This window comes from Lissotriton vulgaris, chromosome 3_1 (genome assembly GCF_964263255.1).
Source record: "Lissotriton vulgaris chromosome 3_1, aLisVul1.2, whole genome shotgun sequence".
Taxonomy (NCBI): domain Eukaryota; kingdom Metazoa; phylum Chordata; class Amphibia; order Caudata; family Salamandridae; genus Lissotriton; species Lissotriton vulgaris.
In genome coordinates this window covers 1,285,369,587-1,285,391,682 of record NC_141689.1, presented here as the reverse complement: position 1 = coordinate 1,285,391,682, position 22,096 = coordinate 1,285,369,587, and positions in this window count along the sequence as shown.

The following is a 22,096-nucleotide window of genomic DNA, read 5'->3' as shown; positions in this document are numbered from 1 at the left end:
GCGGGCCACTGGGTAGCTAGGATCAGCTTTGTCGATGGCCCAGAGGTGTTCCATTATCCTTAGTTTTAGTTCTTTAATTGTACTGCCTATGTAGCGAAGGCCACATGGACAGTGCAAACAGTAAACCGCATATTGCGTGCTACAAGTGATGAACTTCCTGATAGGTATGCTCCTACCTGTGTCCGGTATTGTATATGAGAGAACCCTCTTGCTGCTCGCACAGGTTTTGCACCTCCCACAGGGGAAGAACCCCTTTTGATCCTTTAGGGTGTTTATCTGGGAGGTGGTTTGTCTAAATGACTGGTGACGAGCATGTCTCCCACAGACCTGGATTTGCTGAATGTTACTAATGGATTGGGGGGTAGGTCAACCTTCAATACAGTGTCAGTTTGTAGAATGTGCCAATTCTTTTTGAACATTCTTCTTAGGTCATTCGCCCCAGAGGAGTAGGGGGTGATCATCCTAAATTTGTTGCTGTTAGTGGTTGTATCCTTATCACGACCGGATGCATCAGATCTGGCAGTGAGTAGGGTACCTCTTGGTATCTTTTTGACTCTTTTCAGCGTATCATGCAGTAAATCTTCGCCATATCCCCTTATCTTGAAGCGGGATATACATTCCAAGGCGGCCGCCTCGAAATCCGAGTCTCTGGAACAATTCCTTCGGAGTCTCAGGAGCTCATCGTAGGGAATGCTGTTGATAAGTTGTGGTGGGTGGCTACTCCTGGCAAAGAGTGTAGAATTGCCAGCAGTTTCTTTCCTGAATAAACTCGTGTGTAGCTGTCCCTCATCAACAAACACCTTTAGGTCTAAGTACTTCGCTGCCACCGGACTAATAGAACCCGAGAAGTGGAGGTTAAGATTGTTGTCATTAAGTGTCTTGATATACTCAGTAGCTGTTGCAACATTACAGTTCCAAACAATGAAAAGATCATCGATGTAACGATGCCAACACACCTCCTGCCCAACCCTGCAGCTCCTGGGTACCTGCTCCTCCTACCAGCCCATGAAAAGGTTCGCGTAGCTGGGAGCGAAGCAGGTACCCATCGCCGTCCCTGATTTCTGTAAATACAGTTGTTCTTCGAACAGGAATACATTATGGGTTAAGCAGAATTCAACAAATTCCAGTATCATCAAATTGTGTCTGGCGAATCGCATCTGACGCTGTTCTAGAGCATGTCTTATTGCCTTTAGACCATGTTGATGTTTAATACATGTGTATAAGCTTGTGATGTCCAGCACCACAAGCAAATATCCTGGATTCCACTGTAGGTCTTGTATTCTCATCAGGAAATCCTTGGTATCCCTGATGTAAGATTTCAGATTCAACACCAGAGGAAAAAGGATATTGTCTACAAAGCGCGACATGTTCTCTGTCAAGCTGCCAATTGAAGAGATAATTGGGGGTCCAGGTGGACTGTCTTTACTTTTGTGCAGCTTTGGGAGGTGGTAAAAGGTGGGAATCATTGGACAGTTGTTACGAAGGAATAGGTGTTCTTCTTTACCCAGCATCTGAAGATCGTACCATTTTTTGATAAGGATATCATATTCTTTGATACTCTGTTGGTACGTGTTCATGGTACACTTTGTGTAGAAGTTTTCATCAGAAAGCTGTCTCAGTGCCTCGGTCTAATAGTAATCCCTACTCATTAAAACAACGTTCCCACCTTTATCCGAAGGTTTCACCACAATGTTGTTATCTTTCTTTAGGTTCATTAATGCCTCATATTGCTGTTCAGTGATGTTGAAATTGTGACTGGTGTGGTGTAACTTTTGATATTTCATGAGGTCATTGATCATAGCTTCGCTGAACACATCCACGGCATCCCACGGAGACTGGGGAACAAATACGGAAGGCGGTCTAAAGTTACTTTCCTCCCTCTCCTGGTCGATCCCTTGCAGCTCTACCCTTTGAGCAGTGTCCAAATGATCTATATCTAGTGTCTCTTCTCTCTCAAGGTCTTTGAGAGCTTCTACAGTTACTAGATCTCTGCTGCTTTGGGCGTCCGTTGCTGTTATTCTTGTTCCCTTCCTATTCGAGTCTTGAGTGTGGGGGCGTAGTTTAAAATATTTGTGGAGTTTTAGTTTTCTTGTAAAGCGAAACAAGTCAATCCTAGTTTGGGTATACTCTAGTTCTTTGTTGGGGCAAAAGGTTAGTCGTAAGCTGAGGACTTCAGTTTCCTGGTCGGTTAGTTGTTTCGATGTCAAGTTAACAACCGTTAAGTTCACTTGATCCTTAGGGCCAGTGATGTCAGGAGTCGCTTTTTTTTATTTTATTTTTTTAACATTTTATTTTTCAGAACCAGATAAAACAGGTACATACAAAAGAAAAAGTATTCAAAATACAATAATATTATACAATAAACAATGACTTTCATGTTTGATTTGTTTTCATTCTCATATTGAGAGAGAAAGTGAAATAAAAATGAAGAAAACAATACAAAAAAAAAATAATAATAATAATAAAAAAAGGCAGATATTAGGGTAAGTCATATCATACAATCATACTGTGCTAAGCCTCCTTTTCCAATTAGTGATGGGTTGCCAGATCGCCATACCACGCATAGCGGATATTGGCCCTCTAGTGGCATAGATAGCACTTTCCTGATTGAAGACCCCGAGAAGGCGTGCTAACCACATTTGAAAACTCGGTGGATCTGAGTCTTTCCACCGTGCTGCTAGTATTACCCTGAGGACTGCCGAGCTTATAAAAAGCATGTCCTCTTCTTCCCTGCTCAGGTTTAGTGTATTATCAGTACCTAGCAGATATAGAGTAGGGGAGTCGAGTATTTTATGGCCAAACACTTCCTCCCAGAATTCACAGATCATTTTTTTAATAAGTGTTAATTGGTCGCATTCGCAGAACATATGAATAAGCATTGCAGGGCCTTTAAGACATCTGGGGCAGTGATCGTTCTCTCTTTTACCCCAGGCATATAATTTGGCCGGAGTATAGTATAGATTATAGATAGTCTTATAGGTCTGGGCTATTAAACTGGCTGACATAAGTAGTCGTGATGATAGGCAGAGACTCAAATCAATATCTACATTTGGATTATCAAGTCTGTCTGCCCACGCAATTTCTGTATGTTCTAGATCATCTTGTATCTTATCCAGTAGCTGACCATAGATTGTACCTATTCTTGCTGTTCTTTTAGCGATAGTATCGATAATTTCAATTTTCTCCGAGTTAATATTAGGGTTCTTATGTTTGAGCATAGTATGAATCTGCAAATATTTAAAATAGTGCCCATTTGGAAGATTACATTTTTGTTGTAAATCAGTAAAAGTATAAGCCTCATTCGCACCAAAAAGGTCACCAACTGAGGTAATTCCTACAGAGTGCCATTTCTTTGTGATGGCATCGCTCCCTAGTTCGGGAAGTAGATTAGAATGCCATAGGGGAGAATACCTGTTAAGCTTTGGGATGTGCATATATTTCGTAATCCTTAACCAGATTGTCCAGGCATTCGTGATAACTTTGAATTTATTTTTCTTGTAGTAGCTTCTCTCTACTTAGCTTTTTCCCCTAGGGATAGCTCATATATAGATGGGATAGGTACATCCTCCATAGTATCTGAGCTAGGATTCTCATAAAGTAGAGGAGCCATCTGTTGGAGAAATGAAGCCCAGAGATATAGCAGAATGTTTGGAACAGCTAGTCCACCTTTGTTCTGTGGTAGTGACAAAAGCTTCAAGGATCTTCTGGTTTTGCCCTGTTGCCACATAAATTTGGACATAATAGAGTCTAGAATTTTGAGGACCTTTTCTTCTGGTATCAATGGAATAGCCCGAAAAAGAGAAAGCACCCTTGGCAAGATATTCATTTTTAAAAAGTTTCCTCTACCAATTATTGACAACTGTAGACTATTAACCCGATCTAGATCTTTCTTTACAGTGTTTAGTAATGGCTCATAATTGAGTTGAGAGATTCGTGTAACATCGGGGCTTATGCTAACACCAAGGTATGTAGCAGTGTCAGTTTTCCTGTGATCATTACAAATAATTTTATCGGTACATAGGATGATTGTTTTTTCTTTATTCAGAGAATATCCAGAGTAGCGTCCATAGACTTGCGTTACTGCCTCCAATTCTGATATTGCCACGGAAGGATTAGGCGTTAGTACCGCAATATCATCTGCATAGGCCAATACTTTGGTTTCAAATTTGTTAACAACTATAGGTGTGATTAGTGGGTTCTCTAAAAGTTTCAAAATCAAAGGGTTTATATACAGGGCAAATAATATCGGAGAACATGGACAGCCTTGGCGTGTGCCTCTGGATACTCTAATTATACGTGATTCAGAGCCCATTATTTGTAATTTTGCTATTGGTTTAGAATACATAGCCATTATAGACTTGATGAATTTGGGGCCGAAATTATACTGCGTCAGGGCTGCCCATAAAAAGTTCCAGGACACCCGGTCAAAGGCTTTCTCGGCATCCAGAAGGATCATCGACATCTGGCCTCCTGTTGCAGACATTACATCAAACAGGGAGATTGCTCTTCGAGTATGGTCGGTCGTACCTTTGCCGTGAATAAACCCGTGCTGCCACGAGGAGACCAGATGTTCGACGACCCGTCCGAGCCGGATGGCCATTATTTTAGCATATAATTTGGAATCCGAATTGATTAGGGAAATTGGACGATATGATGATAATTGATCATGAGGTTTGCCCTGTTTTGGAAAGATAATTATATTTGTTTCTCTCCATGAGGTGGGTGGGATACCACTCCATTGGATCCCTAAAAATAGATCATATATTAGTGGGCCCAGGGTATGACTGAGAATTTTATATAGTTCCAGAGGTATTTTATTGGGGCCTGCCGCCTTTCCAGAAGCCAGTGAAGACAAAGCAAGCTGGACTTCTATAAGGGTAATTTTTTTCTCAATCTCTTCTCTGGTATTATCATCTAAAGTCTTGTTTACCCCCGGTTGATCAAGAAGATCTTTCAAAAATAAGTCTGCGTCTGCCCTGCTGGTTTTGTTATCATCCTGGTAGAGGGTCTGATAGTATTGTTGAAATGCCCCGATTATTTCTGGTGTTTGTGTGAACGTCTGCCCTTGTGATTGTATCTTTGTGATGGCATTATGGGACATTTGCTGGCGTGTATGTAGTGCGAGATGTTTGCCAACTTTCTCCCCGTTCTCGTACACTTCTTTCGGGTGTGTTTTATATGTCTCAGCAGAGTCAGGCCAGAGTTAAGCTCAGTTTTTAACACTAGCAGACTGTGCATAGCTAGTTTCCCGTTATCGCCTTGAGCTATTTGTGCCATGTGCTCTTCCTCTGCTCTGGTCAAATCAGCCAATTGTTGATGATATCCCATATTGTTTTGCTTCCGTATTCTAGCTTGATAGCTCGTAGTTTCGCCTCTTAGAGCCGCTTTAAAACTATCCCATACAACAACCCTAGAGGCGCTATATCTGTTTATATCAAAAAACTCTTGGGCCCAGCTAGTAATGTGAGTAATATAATCTTTGTTGGCGAGCAGCTTCCTATCAAATGTCCAGATTCTACGTTCCCTTTTAATGGATCCAAGTTCAATACTAAGAATTAGAGCATTATGGTCCGAGATAATTTTAGATTCCTTTAAAATAGTGGCATTGTCAGCCAAATCACTAGTAGCAAATAGATAGTCAATCCTGACATATTTGCTATGGGGGAAGGAATAATAAGTGTAGCCAGGGTCCGGGTAGTTTTTTAGGTCCCATACATCGGTTAACCCAAAGCTATCACAAAGTCTGCTAAGAGCTTTGAAGACTCGTGGCTTACGGCCAATATAGTGAGGATGTGTATGGCTACTGAATCGAGGGCCTAGTGATATGTTTAGATCGCCACATAATATAAGTGGGCCCTGTATAGGTGCTAGCTCGAGTTCAAGTGTCTCAAATATAGTCGGATCATCCTGATTAGATCCATAGATAGAGCAGATAGTGATACCAATGCCTAGTTTGATAATTACCCATCTGCCATGAGTGTCTACTATTTTATGAGTGGCCTGTCCCAGAAAAGTTTTAGCAAGCACTGCTACCCCCCTAATATTGGAGGTTTGTGTGGTACATGCTAATAAATTGTATCCTCTGATTTTAAGAAGGTGTCTTTTCAGCCAGGGCAGGTGTGTTTCTTGAAGGCAGATGATATCTGCTGGGTTTCGGTAGATTATCTCTCCCAGCCGCTGGCGTTTATCACTATCTAAGAGTCCTGAAACATTCCAAGTTCGTATAGTTAAGTTCCCCATGGTCCTATGTTTAGCGAGCCATAATCAGCCAGTGCCCTCAGTTCATATTGATAGTGTGTTTGATCTGACTTGATTTTGATTGCCCTATACCGTAAGAGTAATATTGATTGAAAATAAAAAGTAAGACTTGATTTGACTCTGGTTCTGTTTTTTAAGTTTCTTTTAACTGTTTCCTCCCTCCCCCACTTTTCTCCCCCCGCCTCCCCTCCCCTCCCCCTAACCTCCCCCCCTCTCCCTGCGAGACGTCCTGGGTCATAGGGCGCCCAGGTGTGGCCGTCGGCAGGGACTGAACGTCCCAGCACGCATGCACCGTGGCCTGATCCCGAATATATACATTTTGGGTACATAGAATACATATAAGTTACTTCACTTTGTTGTCATCCTAACCCAACATTTTTACAGAATTGAGATGCTCTCCTTCTTTATCTTGGTCCTATCTTTTTGTTTATTTTCATTTATTTATTTATTTATTTATTTTCCCCTCCATTGAACTGCTGGTGTGTAATCCGCTGGCGTATATGTTCAATAAATTGTAATGCTGTGATGGTTAAGACCATTACTGAATGCCTTTTGTTATTTTCCGGTGTTCTGCTTGTTTTTCTCAGTAATTTCTTTTAGATAGGCCTCAGCCTGGATCTCACTTGTGAAAGTTTTAATTGTTCCTTTATAGATGATTTTCAGACTTGCCGGGTTTTGTAGGTATACTGTTGCTCCAGTTTGTTCAAATGGGGCGAATAGTTGTCTCATTCGCCATCTGCGTTCTACTGTCGCGTGAGCGAAGTCGGGGCGCACAAAGAAAGTAAATCCCTTGAATTCTGTTTTATTTGACGGTCTGGCAATATCATACATTTTTTCCCTTAAGATGAAATTTCCGAAGTTGACCAACATGGCCCTCGGGTACTGTGGGGTTTGATGGTTACTTTTGGGAAATACCAAGGGAAAGCGATGTGCGCGTTGGATCTCTTTATTCAGGTTCCAAGTTTGGAGTTCGGGAAAAGATGTTTTCAGAAGGTCAGCCATGAACCCCTTGGATCATTTCCCTCTGTGCCCTCGGGAATTCCGAGAAAGCGCAGATTGTTTCTCCTGCCTCTGTTCTCAAGGTCTTCAACCTTTTGCATCAGGTCTTTAATAACACCTTCATGTTCTTTTTCCTGAGTTTGGAGTTTTGTGACATCGAGCTCGAGATTTTCAGTACGGGTTTCGACAGAGGCCATTCGGTTAGATATTTCGGAGCAAGTTTGGTCTACTTTTTGTACAGCATCTTGGAGTTTTTGTATAGCCGCATGATTCCTATTCCTGCCCATTTTGACATCCTTATGGAAAAGTTTGATGGAATTAAGTACTTCGCTCAGAGATGGTTCACTTGTATTTTCATGTCTGTCACTGTACTTTCCATTTTGTGCTGACGCCATTTCCAATGGAGCCCGATTAGAACACATGTCTGATTCAGATTCTATGGGCTTTTTAAATAGTGAGTCGTTCTGGGTATGGTTAGGTCTTTCTTTAGCATGTTCCGTATTACTCCCAGGGTCAGTCGTTTCATCATATGATAGTTTACGGTGTCTTCTATGTCTAGTTCCTTTTTTTTTCCAGCTTCTTTTTGGGAGTGGGATTTTGACCCCCTGCCCCTGATTTCCCTTCACCTATGGTATCAGAGACCTCCACCATTGCTTCTACCAGTTTGAGGCTTGAGCTTCTTTCAGTTGGATTATCTTCCTCTCCTGCCTCGTTTGAATCAGTTGTCGCACTAGAAATAGATACTCCTGTCTCATAGATGTCCGAGTCAGAGTCCGCATCTATGGCGGATACTTTTGGCTCAGGGTATAGTTCGCCACCATCGCTAGATGTTTGTACCAGGGGCCTTGCGGAAGAGTGTTCAACTTTCAGGGGTTCAGTTGAAAGTCGCTATTTTTTGGTGCGATTGCGGTTGGTCCAGCGGGAGTTTCTCATTCCTCCTCTTCCTCCTTTTTCCACCCCCTGACCTCCTCGTCCTCCTGATGCTCCTGGCTCCTCTGCATCCGGAGGTTTGTTTTTCCCTCCCCGGCGCCACGTGCTCTTGATTACCTCGTACTCCTCTTGAAAAGGGGTTCTCTTACTTTTGCCCAGCTGTGTTCCACGATTTTGTCCCCGCTGTGATTGCTCAGGTTGTTCATCGCCTGATTCGTTTTCAGTCACTTCTGACTCGGAAGTGGCAATATCCGCTGTTGTAGATGTTCCAGCAGTGGCGCCTGAGCTTTTTAATAGGGCTTTGCGTGGAGCGTCAAATTTCTTGGCATAGGTTAGGACGCGCCCCGTCAGATAATCGTTGGCAACCCGTTTGTACTTTTCTTGTTTCCGATTTCTTATTTTAGTCTCATACTTAACCAGACGAGCTTTCATTTGTTCTTTTTTCTCAGTGATTGACATTATGATGCTCGAGTCGGTTTCTTTATCAAGTTCATCATTGATCGATGAGATCTCAGCCAGTACTTTTTCACGGTCGCTCCATGCGTACTTTATCAAGATTTTTAAGGTTCCTTCGCAGTACATGGCAGTGTGCTCAAACCAGTCGGTGAGCAGCTGTGGATCCGGGTGCTCATATGAAGGGACTGTATGTACCCTAAGACCCCTAGGAACCCTTCCTTCCTCTACATAATTGGTAAGGCTGGTTGCCTCCCACCATTTGCGTATCTCACGCTCGTAGAGCCTCTCAAGTTTCAACATTACTGATGTTAATTTGTCGCATGACGGTTCTGCAGATGTACTTGCTGTTGCTGCCGACGGCTTTTCTCGCCGTTTAAACATTCCTTGTGCCGCTGTATGGCGCTTGGCATCAGTAAACATGATGGTCGATGTTTGCAGTATTGCTGTTCCACGTCTCGCAATGTAGCTTGGGACACTCCGTGCCTAAAGCTACGCTGAGACAGGTGAGCGCGCCTGCGCTCCTGCAAGTCAGAGTTCGCCCTCGGACACCCTGCCGCAATGCCCGCTTTGCTGTACAGATGCACAAACAGTGGGGGTAAGAATCCTTGATAGTGCTTACCGGACGGCGTCTTCCTCGGGAAGCTTCCAGCTGCGCCGACAGCCAAACGTCTTCCTCCGTATTCCGCCCTCGGCAAGCCGCTCCCCTCTAGTGATGACGGGTGGCGGCAGTGCACAGCTTCTATTTTGAAACGCTCCTCTCCTACGAAGGAAAGCTGCTCACTCGCGTGTGGGTGCTGTTAGCGGCTTGCAGGACCCCGCGTAACATAACGCTCCAATTCCTCCTCGAATACGAAGAAGACAACAGCACTCGAGGGTTACTTTCTACCATGCAGTTTTTAATTTCACAGGCGCTCTACACAGACGCGTTTCGGCGTGCTGCCTTCGTCAGTGTGGGTAACAACAATTCATGTTTGCTCAGGGGATTAAGTAAGACATTTTCTCTTTCTTTTGTATATAATATAGATATATATATATATATATATATATTCAATGAAAAAACCATTGGTTTTAGGCCATATATAGTTAGGGATTTGCATTTACAAAACCTTATTTTACTCGCATAAAACCATTGAAATTCCATATATAGTTATAAGCGCTAACTATATATCGCGCACCCGCATTCCACTGCTGATGATGTCACATATTACATCATTCATGACATGGTTAGTGACATCACTGATGACATCTCAAATGACATCACTGATGACATCACTGATGACAACATCCAGTGACTGTATGTTTCTGTAAAGTTAAAATATGTCTTATATATTGAAGAATGAGTGGATGTATAAGTGTCTGGATGAAGGATTTAGTAGGTGCATGACTGACTGTATGAGTGAGTGATTAAATGTGTCTCACTGAGTGCATGGGTTAGTGACTAAACTGTTTTAATTTGCGCATCATTTTATCTGTTGTTCTACAAACTGCTGCATATGTTGATCAGTAGCTATATGAGTAACTGTATGGGTTATTCATTGGTTGTCCAAGTATTTGTATGGGAAACTGAGTGTGTGTGTATGGGTGGCTGGGAGGTGTGTGACTCTGTACATAGATGTGTGAGTAGTTGATTCACTATATGTTTGGGTTCAAAAGTGTATGTGGAAACAGCTGTATGGGCGGTTGACTGTGCATGAGTGTATAAGTGAGTGAATGGATATCTCAGTGCTACATGTCAAAGTAAGTACATATGTAAAACACAGTACATGTGAGAGTTGACATCTATAAATAACTGTGCATAAGAGCCAGTGAATGTGTGAGTGGCTGTATGGATCATTATGAACATGTATCAGGGATTGTATAAGAGAGTAAAGTAAATATGTGTTAGTATATGTTTGAATAAGTAAGGTGTGTATAACTGTATAGTTGAGAAAATGGAGGTGTGATTGATTCTTTGCATGACTGACTAGGTGTGTGAGTAACTCCATGGATGAGTGACAGTCTGTGAGTGTCTGTTTACACTGATTGTATCTAAGGTTATATTAGAGTCTGAAGAGGTTCATCGTATTATCACATGAATGATATCATCAGTGATGTTATCAGTCATGTCAAATGAGATGTTTTCAGTGATGTCATCAGTGATGTCATTTGAGATGTCATCAGTGATGTCATCAGTGATGTCACTAACCATGTCATGAATGATGTAATATGTGACATCATCAGCAGTGGATTGCGGGAGCGCGATATATAGTTAGCGCTTATAACTATATATGGAATTTCAATGGTTTTATGCGAGTAAAATAAGGTTTTGTAAATGCAAATCCCTAACTATATATGGCCTAAAACCAATGGTTTTTTCATTGAATTTTCAAGGTTTTGTAAATGCAAATTCCTAACTATATATCCACTATAACCTATGGTTTTTTCTGTGAATTTCATTGGTTTTTTAATAGCAAATATGAAAAGCTTTAAAATGTCAAGTACGTGATAGTTAAAAACATTTTCTTATTTATGCACGCTGATGTGCTTTGAACGCTGCACCCCCCCCCTCCCCTCTTTTGTCTTAGTAGTACTCTCTCTTTGCAGATACTGAAGGGTAGTTAACGCAGGCCTTTACCCCCGTTGTAATCCGTCGTGGCTGCTTGTCTCTCCATTTGATTGATTGTTGTCCAAGCATTTACTGTTTTAGAATTGGTTCTCTTTGGATCATTCTCTATTTACAAACAAGCACAAAGTCGCAATACTCTGTTTAGTCTTTGCAGATAGTGAAAAATCATGTAAAAAAATAAAAGTAATCGAGCAAAATCAGGAGGCCACTAATTGGATCTCTTTTTGACCTCGCTAAAATAGAAATATTAGGAACAACCCTTCATGAGAAATACGAAAATAGTGAGATGAACTGAGCTCCACACCATGAGGGCTGCAAGACAGCTCGGCTCCATCACCCATCCCGCACAAAATAACGACAAACCCTATGCAAATATTAAAAATATAGACAACACACCAGCAAAGAAACAGGGTAAAACATTTTATTAAAAAACTATTTACATAACGTTGGTTTATAAGATGATGTCAGTAGTGGACCGATGTGTGAATAGGTCGAAAGCAGCACAAGGCTCCAAGATCCGGATGGCAACCTCCTGGATGTTGGGTGCCATAGTTCAGAGTTCTGAGTTTGAGCCTTTTTCAATGCCTGTGCTTTGTTGAATCAAAATGGCGGCTTGACACAAAGCTGACTCAAGCGTTGCTACTGATGCTATGCAGACCAAAACTGGTTTTCAGTTTGTACATTTTTCTAGATTTTTCAATCCAAGTTTGGTTGACTTTGTAGAACGATGGCTTCAAATTTTCAACATACGGTGTGGTGGCGCTGACTGGGAGGGGGCGCTTCGCTCCTGCCCCCTCCCCAAGTAAGATTTTCATACGTGAAAGTACGTTAATGGTTTTGGTCCCTGAGTTGCTTCGATGTCACTGCCATTCTCAAATGGCATAAGTTCTGGATGTTGGGTGCCATAGTTAAGAGTTCTGAGCAGTGCTTGTAACACTGTCTGAAGCTTATTTCCACCTACTGCAGCTTCACTATTCTCAAAGTAAGTGAGTGTCGTTTGTGGACCTGACTGCATTTGAAAACAATGTGATATGTTACCTTCCTAAACAGCTTGACGGAGGCCCCTGAGGGGCGGTGTGATGGCCATGGACTCGGAGAAGACGCTTGGCTCCGACACCCTCCCCAAGTCTTATAGCACTGGTGTAGCCTGAGATCGCCCCCGACATAGGCGGCCGGCTCCCGGGGTCCGGCAGAACTTTTTGCCTTTTGATGACTCTTCAATTCTGAACCTTGTCCCACAATCCGTTTGACTTGAAGACACGCTGTAGTGGGGCGCCCCTTTACCGTTTCAGTTGCCATTCCGCCCGCTTTTGCTACACTGTGCCTCTTCCGCCATTCAGCTGTTTACCGCCCGCTCTTGCGACTACAGCGTCTCGCTCATCATGTAGTTGAGTTGCTCCTGCTCTTGCGGTGCAGCGATAGGCGGCTGCCACAGGACTCTCAAAATGGCGGCCGGCTCTTCGGTTTTGGGCCTGGTCCACTAAAATGGCCCTGGGACACCTTTGAACTCGGACGCTTCCCTGATAGGGCTTGGGTCTTATTCTCGAAAAGCGTCCCCTCAGCCGTGAAGATTCTACAAAAGTCTTGGCGGCCTCCGACTCCCGCAGGCTTCTGGTGGGGAGCGGCTGCCATGATTGCTCGTGGAATGGCCACGACGGAGCTACGAGATGGTAGTGGTCTCATGCTGACGCCAGCTTTAGTCTGAAACATCCAGAAACACTGTAGACTACCAATTCGATCAGTTCCGGTAGCGCCCCAACATGACCCGGAAGAGAAGAACTTGCCCTCCCCTCTTTGACTGATGGTTCTTGTTGCCTGTCCCCTCTGTTGTCATTTAACAGAACTTTTTGGACTGCTGAAAGGGGTTGTGTTCCGAACGCTGGTTGGTGGAGACATTTTGACTATATTCTTGACCTACGTTGTCGCGTAATGCGTTATATGACACGCCGCGTTAGCGCACCCGGAAGTGATCCGAGGCGCGGCGCGCGGCGCGCGGCGCGCAGCGCGTAACGTAAGCATAACAGGTCATGTGACTTGTTAATAAAACTTTTCATTGGTTCATTTTACTTTTGTTAATTTAATGATGAAAAGCTTGATCATATGACCTAAAAATTACGCTTTTTATTGTTTTCGAACAATATTTTTTTTTCAAACATATGTTATAATATTCCAGGCTAATGTACTTTCCCGGAAAATTTACAACTGTCTTGCAAGAAAAATATATTCCTTTTTCGAGAAAAAGGGCGTTTCTTCCTTCCATGACGGAGCCGTTGAGTAAAAGAGATTCGGCCTGCTGTCTTAGTCGCCGATACGCCTGATTATCAGATTCTTATCGATCACTTTATGTTGCAGACATGAAAAACACAACTGCCCTTGACCATTTATCTTTACTGCGTTCCTACATATTATACCTTTTATCCGTCATGTAATTGGACTGCTTTATTTCACTTGCCTTTTACTGATTCAAAAACAGTGACTAAAAGTAAAAACTTTACCAATGTAAATACTACTACCGTGTTTTGTTTTAAAAACCTTTATTGTGAAAATGTCAGTATACAAATACGGGCCTATAACCACGTGGGCCGGCCACGGAGCAAACTGAAATCGTATATGATAAGGAGACATTTACACTGTAGAAGAACGTAACGAGCGGGCCATTAGGTTGCAAGAACAAAGGTGTCTAACAGTTGCGGAATCGGTGGACGTACATTTTGTAATTAAAATACGACAGGGCCACTTACAATAACATTTTCTAGATATACATTTGCGGGCAAGGAGTTACGAGTCCCATTTATACCGGCGCCATTTTGGGCGAGGCCGGGCAGGTCCAAGATATAGTCAAAATGTCTCCACCAACCATCGGCCAGACCAGAACCCCTTTCGGCCCTTTATGCTACAAGATGGTGTCTTCCATTCAGAAAATATTGTTGGCAGCATTTTGAAAGGAAACAGAAACAGCCGTTCTCCTAGTGAGTTTCACATTGTTACATTTAGGAAGAATGTTGAAGAGTAGTATGTGGAAAATCTGAAGCCATTTTTCTACAAACTCTCAATCAGACTTGGATGGAAAAAAAAACCTGAAGAATGTACAAACTGAAAACCAATTTTTGTCTGTATAGCATCAACAGTAACGCTTGAGTCAGCTTTGTGTCAAGCCGCCATTTTCATTCAATCAATAGCGTCCCCCTGCACACATTCAGGGACCTGGTCGTGTCTTCAGATGAAACGGATTGTAGGAAAAGAAGCAGAAAGGAAAAGGAAAAAAGTTCCGCCGGACCTCGGGAGCCGGCCGCCTATGTCATGTGCGACCTTTGGCCACACCAGGGCAATAGTGAAGCTGCAGCAGGTGCAAATAAGCTTCAGACAGTCTTACAAGCACTGCTCAGAACTCTCAACTGAGGCACTCAACATCCAGGACTTGCCATTCGGATCTTGGCGCCTTGTGCTGGTTCCGACCTATTCACACATCGGTCCACTACTGACATCACCTCATAAGCCAACGGGGCACCCCACGCCGACTTTCGGCGCAGCATTGTAGGATGGCCACACCAGTGCGGCAACTTGCTGGACACAACATCGGGGCCATCCAGATCTCGGCGCGTTCGACTCACTGTACCGCAAGAGTGACCGCAACTCAGCTGGACACGCCATCTTTCGGCGCAGCATTGTAGGATGGCCACACCAGTGCGGCAATTTGCTGGACACCACCTCGGTGCCATCCGGATCTCGGCGCGTTCGAGTCACTGTACCGCAACAGTGACCGCAACTCAGCTGGACACGCCGTCTTTCGGCGCAGCATTGTAGGATGGCCACACCAGTGCGGCAATTTGCTGGACACCACCTCGGTGCCATCCGGATCTCGGCGCGTTCGAGTCACTGTACCGCAACAGTGACCGCAACTCAGCTGGACACGCCGTCTTTCGGAGCAGCATTGTAGGATGGCCACACCAGTGCGGCAATTTGCTGGACACCACCTCGGTGCCATCCGGATCTCGGCGCGTTGTGCTGCCTTCGGCCTATTCGCACATCGGTCCGCTACTGACGCCGCCTCACGTGCCAACGGATTTTCTACGCTTTTTGTAGCCCTATGCCGCATAACAGGTCATGTGACTTGTTTATAAAACTTTTCATTGGTTCATTTTACTTTTGGTTTCCTAAAGATGGAAGTCTTGGTCATATGACCTAAAAATAACACTTTTCATTGGTTTAGAACATTTTTTTTTCCCAAACGATGAAAGCCCCACCTTGTTTCTGGATCATTCAGACTGAAGCTGGCGTCAGCATGAGAGCACCACCATCTCGTGGCTCCGTCGTGGTCATTCCGCGAGCAATCATGGCAGCCGCTCCCCACCGGAAGCCTGCGGGAGTCGGGGGCCCCCAAGACTTTTGTAGAATCTTCACGGCTGAGGGGACGCTTTTCGAGAATGGAGCCCAAGCCCTAGCAGGCAAGCGTCCGAGTTCCAAGGTGTCCCAGGGCCATTTCAGTGGACCAGGCCCAAAACCGAGGAGCCGTCCGCCATTTTAAGAGCCATGTGGCAGCCGCCTATCGCTGCACTGCAAGAGTGGGAGCAACTCAACAACATGGTGAGCGAGACGCTGTAGCCGCAAGAGCGGGCGCAACTCAGCTAGATGGCCGCCACCTGGGGAGGCCCGTTCACGCCGCCTCCCCCACGGCCCCCCCCCCCCACCGGGCCGCCGCACGCCAATTTTCGGAGCAGCATTGTAGGATACCAAAACCAGTGCGGCAGTTTACTGGACATCACCTGGGTGCCTGTCGTACATGTTGTGTCAGCCATGGGACACTGGACACAGTCCCATCAACATCTCAACGCGTTCTGCTGCCTTGGGACTATTCGCACAACAGACCGCTACTGACGAGGCCTCCCCCCGCACCACCCGGGACGCCCCACGCTGTTTTTCTGTGCTGCATTGTAGGATCCCAAAACCAGTGCGGCACCCAGGCGACATCACCTGGGTGCCGTCCAGAACTCTGCACGTTGTGCTGCCTTGGGACTATTCGCACAAAAGACAGCTTCTAACCATTGTTGCTTTTTGAGTTGAAAAATGTTTAAATGTTTTTAGTTTTTGTTCCGTTCATTATAGTTAAAAGTTAATAAAGTTTTATAATCTTACTTTGTTGGAGTGTTATCTATTTTTTTAAAAACGGGTGAATAGGGCCTTGAATCGGGTTATTGTCATGTGTGGGCTTTGGAAGTGTGCTGCTGCAGGATCGGACATTTCAAACTCAAATGCAGGTTCTTTTTCCTACCTTTCCGAAGCATGGAGCGCAATAGCAGGCAGAGAAAGGGTGATGCACGTGTTGAACACTACTTGACCTGGCAAGTTGCTGGCAGTGCCCCCCCGCCCGCTCCTGAAAGAGGGCACACACACACCGCCGCCCCGAGTACTTCACAAATCTTTAAAAGACCATGCGCTTGTTCATGAGGCTTAAATGGTTTATCACCTCTTCTAGAACCCCTGCATCGACCCTCTGACGTTTCCTGGAAAAATTACCATGTAACACAATACCAAGCCCTGTCAGCTGAAACCCCCAAGGAATCGTGGGGCATATTATCAAGGGGGTTTATCTCCGCTTTTTTGGCTTTAAAAGCCATGAAAGCGGAGATAAAATTATCTCCCTATTACCAAGCTGTCGCTAACACCAGTTAGTGACAGCTAAAAGGAGATAGCGACCATCTTGGGCCCCGCTTTGCATGTCAGTGATACTTATCACTAATGACATGCAAAGTGGGTGTGCCAAGATGTTAGCGACTGGAAACAGTCCCTAATCTTCGCTATCTCCTATTACCAACTTTTGGAGATATTCGCGCTAAGCGCGAATATCTCCAAAATCTAACACCTGCCCTGAGCAGTTCTTAGCCATGTTATCCAATGGGAGGTGGATAACATGGCTAAGAGCAGTTGCTAGATAATACATGAATATCGCTGACTTTTCTGCGATAATAGCAAGGTTTATCTGCGATAAAAATCGCCGATGTGCGGCGATAATTTTTGTCTCTAAACAAGTTAGAGACAAAAATTATCGCTAGTTGTTCGTAATATGCCCCCGGGTTTTTGCTTGCAGAAATCGGGAGGCGGGAGACTAGCACTGAAATCAGTAGTTTCACGCCTGAATCGGGAGGGTTGGCATGTCTGAATTCTCTACAGCTGGGGCCATAAACTACATCTGCAGGGGTAGGTGATAGCCTGGGACCAGCCTGGCATCTAAAATGGCTGCCGTGCACGACAAAATTGTGGCATTGGAAAAAAGGCAAGATGGCGCAGCCGCTGGAAGAGATGTATCAACATATATCAGCCTCCTCAGCCACCCTCAGGAAACATAGGAGATTAGGATACATCTCCCGCACCCCCTTATACCTAGTAATTTAATTAACGAAGCACAAAATGGCGAATTCCCGTTTCGCTACCAGTTTGCGGCCCAGTTCGCGGCCCGTGAAGCGCTTCTACCGTGAAAAATCATTTTTTTTTTCTTTTGTAAACTACTTACCCGTAGGGTCCCAAGGCGCTTCGACTGCTGCGAAACCCTTCCTGGCTTCCCTGAGAGATGGTCCCTTAATGGGTATCTCCAGGGTGAGACCAGGCATCCCCGGCGGTCTGGTGGGGCCGTTAGTGAAGATGAGGCAAGCTAATGCCCAGAGTTGCCGAGTGTGATCACTGATCAGAGTGGGCACCGAGGCGAGAGAATTATCGAGTCCGCTGACCCTGGTCCAGAAACCTGCCGCGCCGGGAATCGAACCCTGGTCCCGGGCCGTCCTCTGCTCTCGGGTCTGCCGCCTCTGACCAGTGAGCCACACTACTCCACTCACGGGACCCTTTAATAACCCCAACAACATTCCTAGGGGGTCAAGAGGGGGATACCTTGCCCCCTTTCATTAAATTCCCCCGTCGTTTTTCACCTCTTCTTCTCTCTCGATCCTACCGAGAGACAAGATGGCGGCCGCTCCGGACTGTCACGCAGCAAAAAAAAAAAAAGCTCACGCACAGCCGCTGGAAGAGATGTATCAACATATATCAGCCTCCTCAGCCACCCTCAGGAAACATAGGGGATTAGGATACGTCTCCTGCACCCCCTTATACCTAGTAATTTAATTAACGAAGCACAAAATGGCGAATTCCCGTTTCGCTACCAGTTTGCGGCCCAGTTCGCGGCCCGTGAATCGCTTCTACCGTGAAAAATCATTTTTTTTTTCTTTTCCCCACGGGACCCTTTAATAACCCCAACAACATTCCTAGGGGGTCAAGAGGGGGATACCTTGCCCCCTTTCATTAAATTCCCCCTTCGATTTTCACCTCTTCTTCTCTCTCGATCCTACCGAGAGACAAGATGGCGGCCGCTCCGGACTGTTTAGAATGTTGACAGACACCGGAGAGCAAATCAGCTTTCTGCGCGCAAAGTTCCGAAACGCGAAAAGTAAGCGGACCGGATCGCTGCCTGGAGCGCTGTTACAGATATATATCTTGATTTAAACGTTATTTTTCTCAAAATCCACTGAAGCACATATATTGAGACCTAGCAAAGGCACATCGGGCTAACAGTCCCTACAATTTTGCCAAGTTTCGTGCAAATCCATTCAGCCGTTCGAGCTAAAAGTGAGTCCAACCGCCCTATGGAAAACTCAATGTAAAAAACGCGTTTTGGGACCCCCCTTTTTTCTCAGCCCCCCCTTGACGAAACCCCACCAAATTTTTAGGGGCTGCTCAGAAACAAAATGTGCCATTTTCCTGAAAATTTCAGCCGATTCCGTCCACAAACGCCAAAGTTATTAGACATAGAATTTTCAAAAATCCCATAGGGAATTAATCCTAACTATATATACCTACTGGCGATAGCCAGTAGGTAATATATATATATGTATATATATATATATATATATATATATATATATATATATATATATATATATATATATATATATATATATATATATATATTCACTGAAAAAACCATAGGTTTCACACCAGTTATAGTTAGGAATTAGCATTTAAAAAACCTATTAAATTCACTGAAAAAACCATAGGTTTCACACCAGTTATAGTTAGCTGGAAATTTTACTGATATAAAACCATTGAAATTCCCACGTTATAGTTAGATGGACTCACTATAACTTGCGCGTGCAATGCACTGCTGATGACATCACATATTACATCACTCATGACATGGTCAGTGACATCACTCATGACATCACTGATGACACCATCCAGTGAATGTGTGTCTTTCTGAAAAATAAATATATTTTATATATGTATATGTAAAAGTTGATGGAAGAATAAATGTTTAAATAAGTGTCTAAATGGATGGTTTTTAAAAATTGATTGGTTAACTGGCTTAATAAGACATCATCAGCAGTGCATTGCACGCGCAAGTTATAGTGAGTCCATCTAACTATAACGTGGGAATTTCAATGGTTTTATATCAGTAAAATTTCCAGCTAACTATAACTGGTGTGAAACCTATGGTTTTTTCAGTGAATTTAATAGGTTTTTTAAATGCTAATTCCTAACTATAACTGGTGTGAAACCTATGGTTTTTTCAGTGAATTTCATAGGTTTTTTAAATGCTAATTCCTTTGTATATCGAGTTTCTAACCTTTTTTTTTTTTTACAATTTGCTGTTTTTTTTAAGTATTCATTTTTTTTATATAATTTTTTTCTTTTGCGCTCTGGGTGCGCGCTCCGGGAAGCTTTCAGCTAAGCTCTCCGGTAAGCTTTTCCGAGAGCTCATCTGAAAGCGCACCCAGAGCGCAACTGTCGTTCGTGAAAAAAAATATGAATGAAAAGTTAATAATAATGCAAAACATTTCGTACCATACAAATAAAATTAGTTTTTTTTAATAAGGAAAATGATTATGCATTTCTATAAAAGATTGATGACGTCACTTCGGCGCGCAACGTAAGTGCCCTCGGAAGCGCCTACGTTCGCGGCGCATAAACGCACGCAAAAGCGCCTACGATCGCGCCACGTTTGCGCCCCGGAAGCGCCTACGATCGCGCTGCGTAAACGCACCGGAAGTGCTCCGGAGCGCGCAGCGTAAACGCGTCGGGTCATGTGACCCTAAAATAACACTTTTCATTGGTTGCTAACAGTTTTTTTTACAATGAATGAAATCCCCACCCATTTCCTTCACTTCTTCTTTCACTTTTGTGACTGAAAGACCTGCCTTTTTTGCTGTTCCATATTCCTTGATTAATCATGGCTGCCAGACCATCCAGCAGTGAAGATGACTCCAATGATTTCATTGATGAAGAGCCTCCTCAGCCGAAGGTCAAAGAACATTTCATCTGGAAATTTTTTAAGTTTCCAGCAGACCAGAAGAAGGTGAATGCACCAAAAGTAGAGTGCAGGATCTGCAAACAGGTCCTGTCACGGGGTAACCCCCCAAAAAAATACTCTTTTGGCAACTTCACCATGATTCGCCATGTGGAGAGGAGGCACCCCCAGAATTTTGCCCGGGAAAGTGTCAGGGCTCTGGCACAAGAGGTTCCCAGAGATGGGGCCTCTACATCAACAGGAGGAGCAACTTCTTCTGGAAGAGAACAATCACAGGAGCAGGTAGCAAACATACAACCTGCATTTAACCATGGGGTCGTCAAATGCAGATACTGCAATCAACTCCTCACCTATGGGGAGCAAAGTGTCCTGCTCATGGTTCGAGCATTGGAGAACCATCGCTGCCCTTCCCACCCCTAATTTTTTTCTTTTCTTTTTGCTCCTGTTGAGCAGTTTCCATTCCCTGTTTTTGTTCCTGTTCAGTTAAAAGAAGAAAACCAAAAGTTCTTTTCAGAACTACCTCCAATTCTCATCAAAGAGCTATATTCTTAAAAAATGAAGAGTAAGTGAAATATAGTGCATTGATAATTGAAAGGAGAATGAGTAAGAAAGAACAGAAAGGTATGAGAGGTGAAAGGAAGTGAAGTAGGAGGAATGAAAGAAGGTGAGTGTTAGAAAAGAAAGTTATGACACAGTGAATAAACTGGAGGCCTCATTTCTGAAAAGTGACGCATCGCTACGTGAAAACAGCGATGCGTCACTTTTCTGGACGCACTCCTTATGACATTCCAGATATGTCATATTTAATATATGACTAATCAATTCGCAAGGAGTTACAGATATGTCAGTATTTCTGACATATCTGTAAACACAAAAGTAACGCATTGCAGGAGTGCGTCACAAAAGTGACGCAACTCCAGTAATGTGTCCTTTCACATGGAAAAAGCACCATGTGAAAGGTTTGCTGTGAAGCAGGCGCAAGATTTTGGCGCAACAGCATCCTAAAAGTGACGCACTGCGTCATTATTACCAAGCTTTTTGCAAGGAACACCCCCTCTGCATGCATTATACCTGACACTATTTTTTAAAAAGTGACGCATCTAGGTACATGGGTCACTTTTTAAAACTCTGCGCCACATTGTATCTGCATCAGGTATAATGTATGCAGAGGGGGCAATCCCTCGCAAAAAGCTTGGTAATAACGACGTACTGAAATCTATGAGATTTCTCTGCGTCACTTTTAGGATGCTGTTGCGTCAAAATCTTGCGCCTGCCTCGCGTCACTTTCATGTTTACAGATATGTGAGAAATACTGACGTATCTGTAACTCCTTGCAACATGATTCGTCATACATTAAATATGACACATCTGGAATGTCATAAGGACTGTGGACAGAAAAGTGACGCATCACACCAGCAGTGTAATAAAATGTGCCTCGTTGCACTATATTTAAAGGATGCAACAGCATCCTAAAAGTGACGCAGTGAAATCTCAAACATTTCACTGCGTCGCTATTACAAAGCTTTTTGTGGGGGAACACCCCCTCTGCATGCATTATA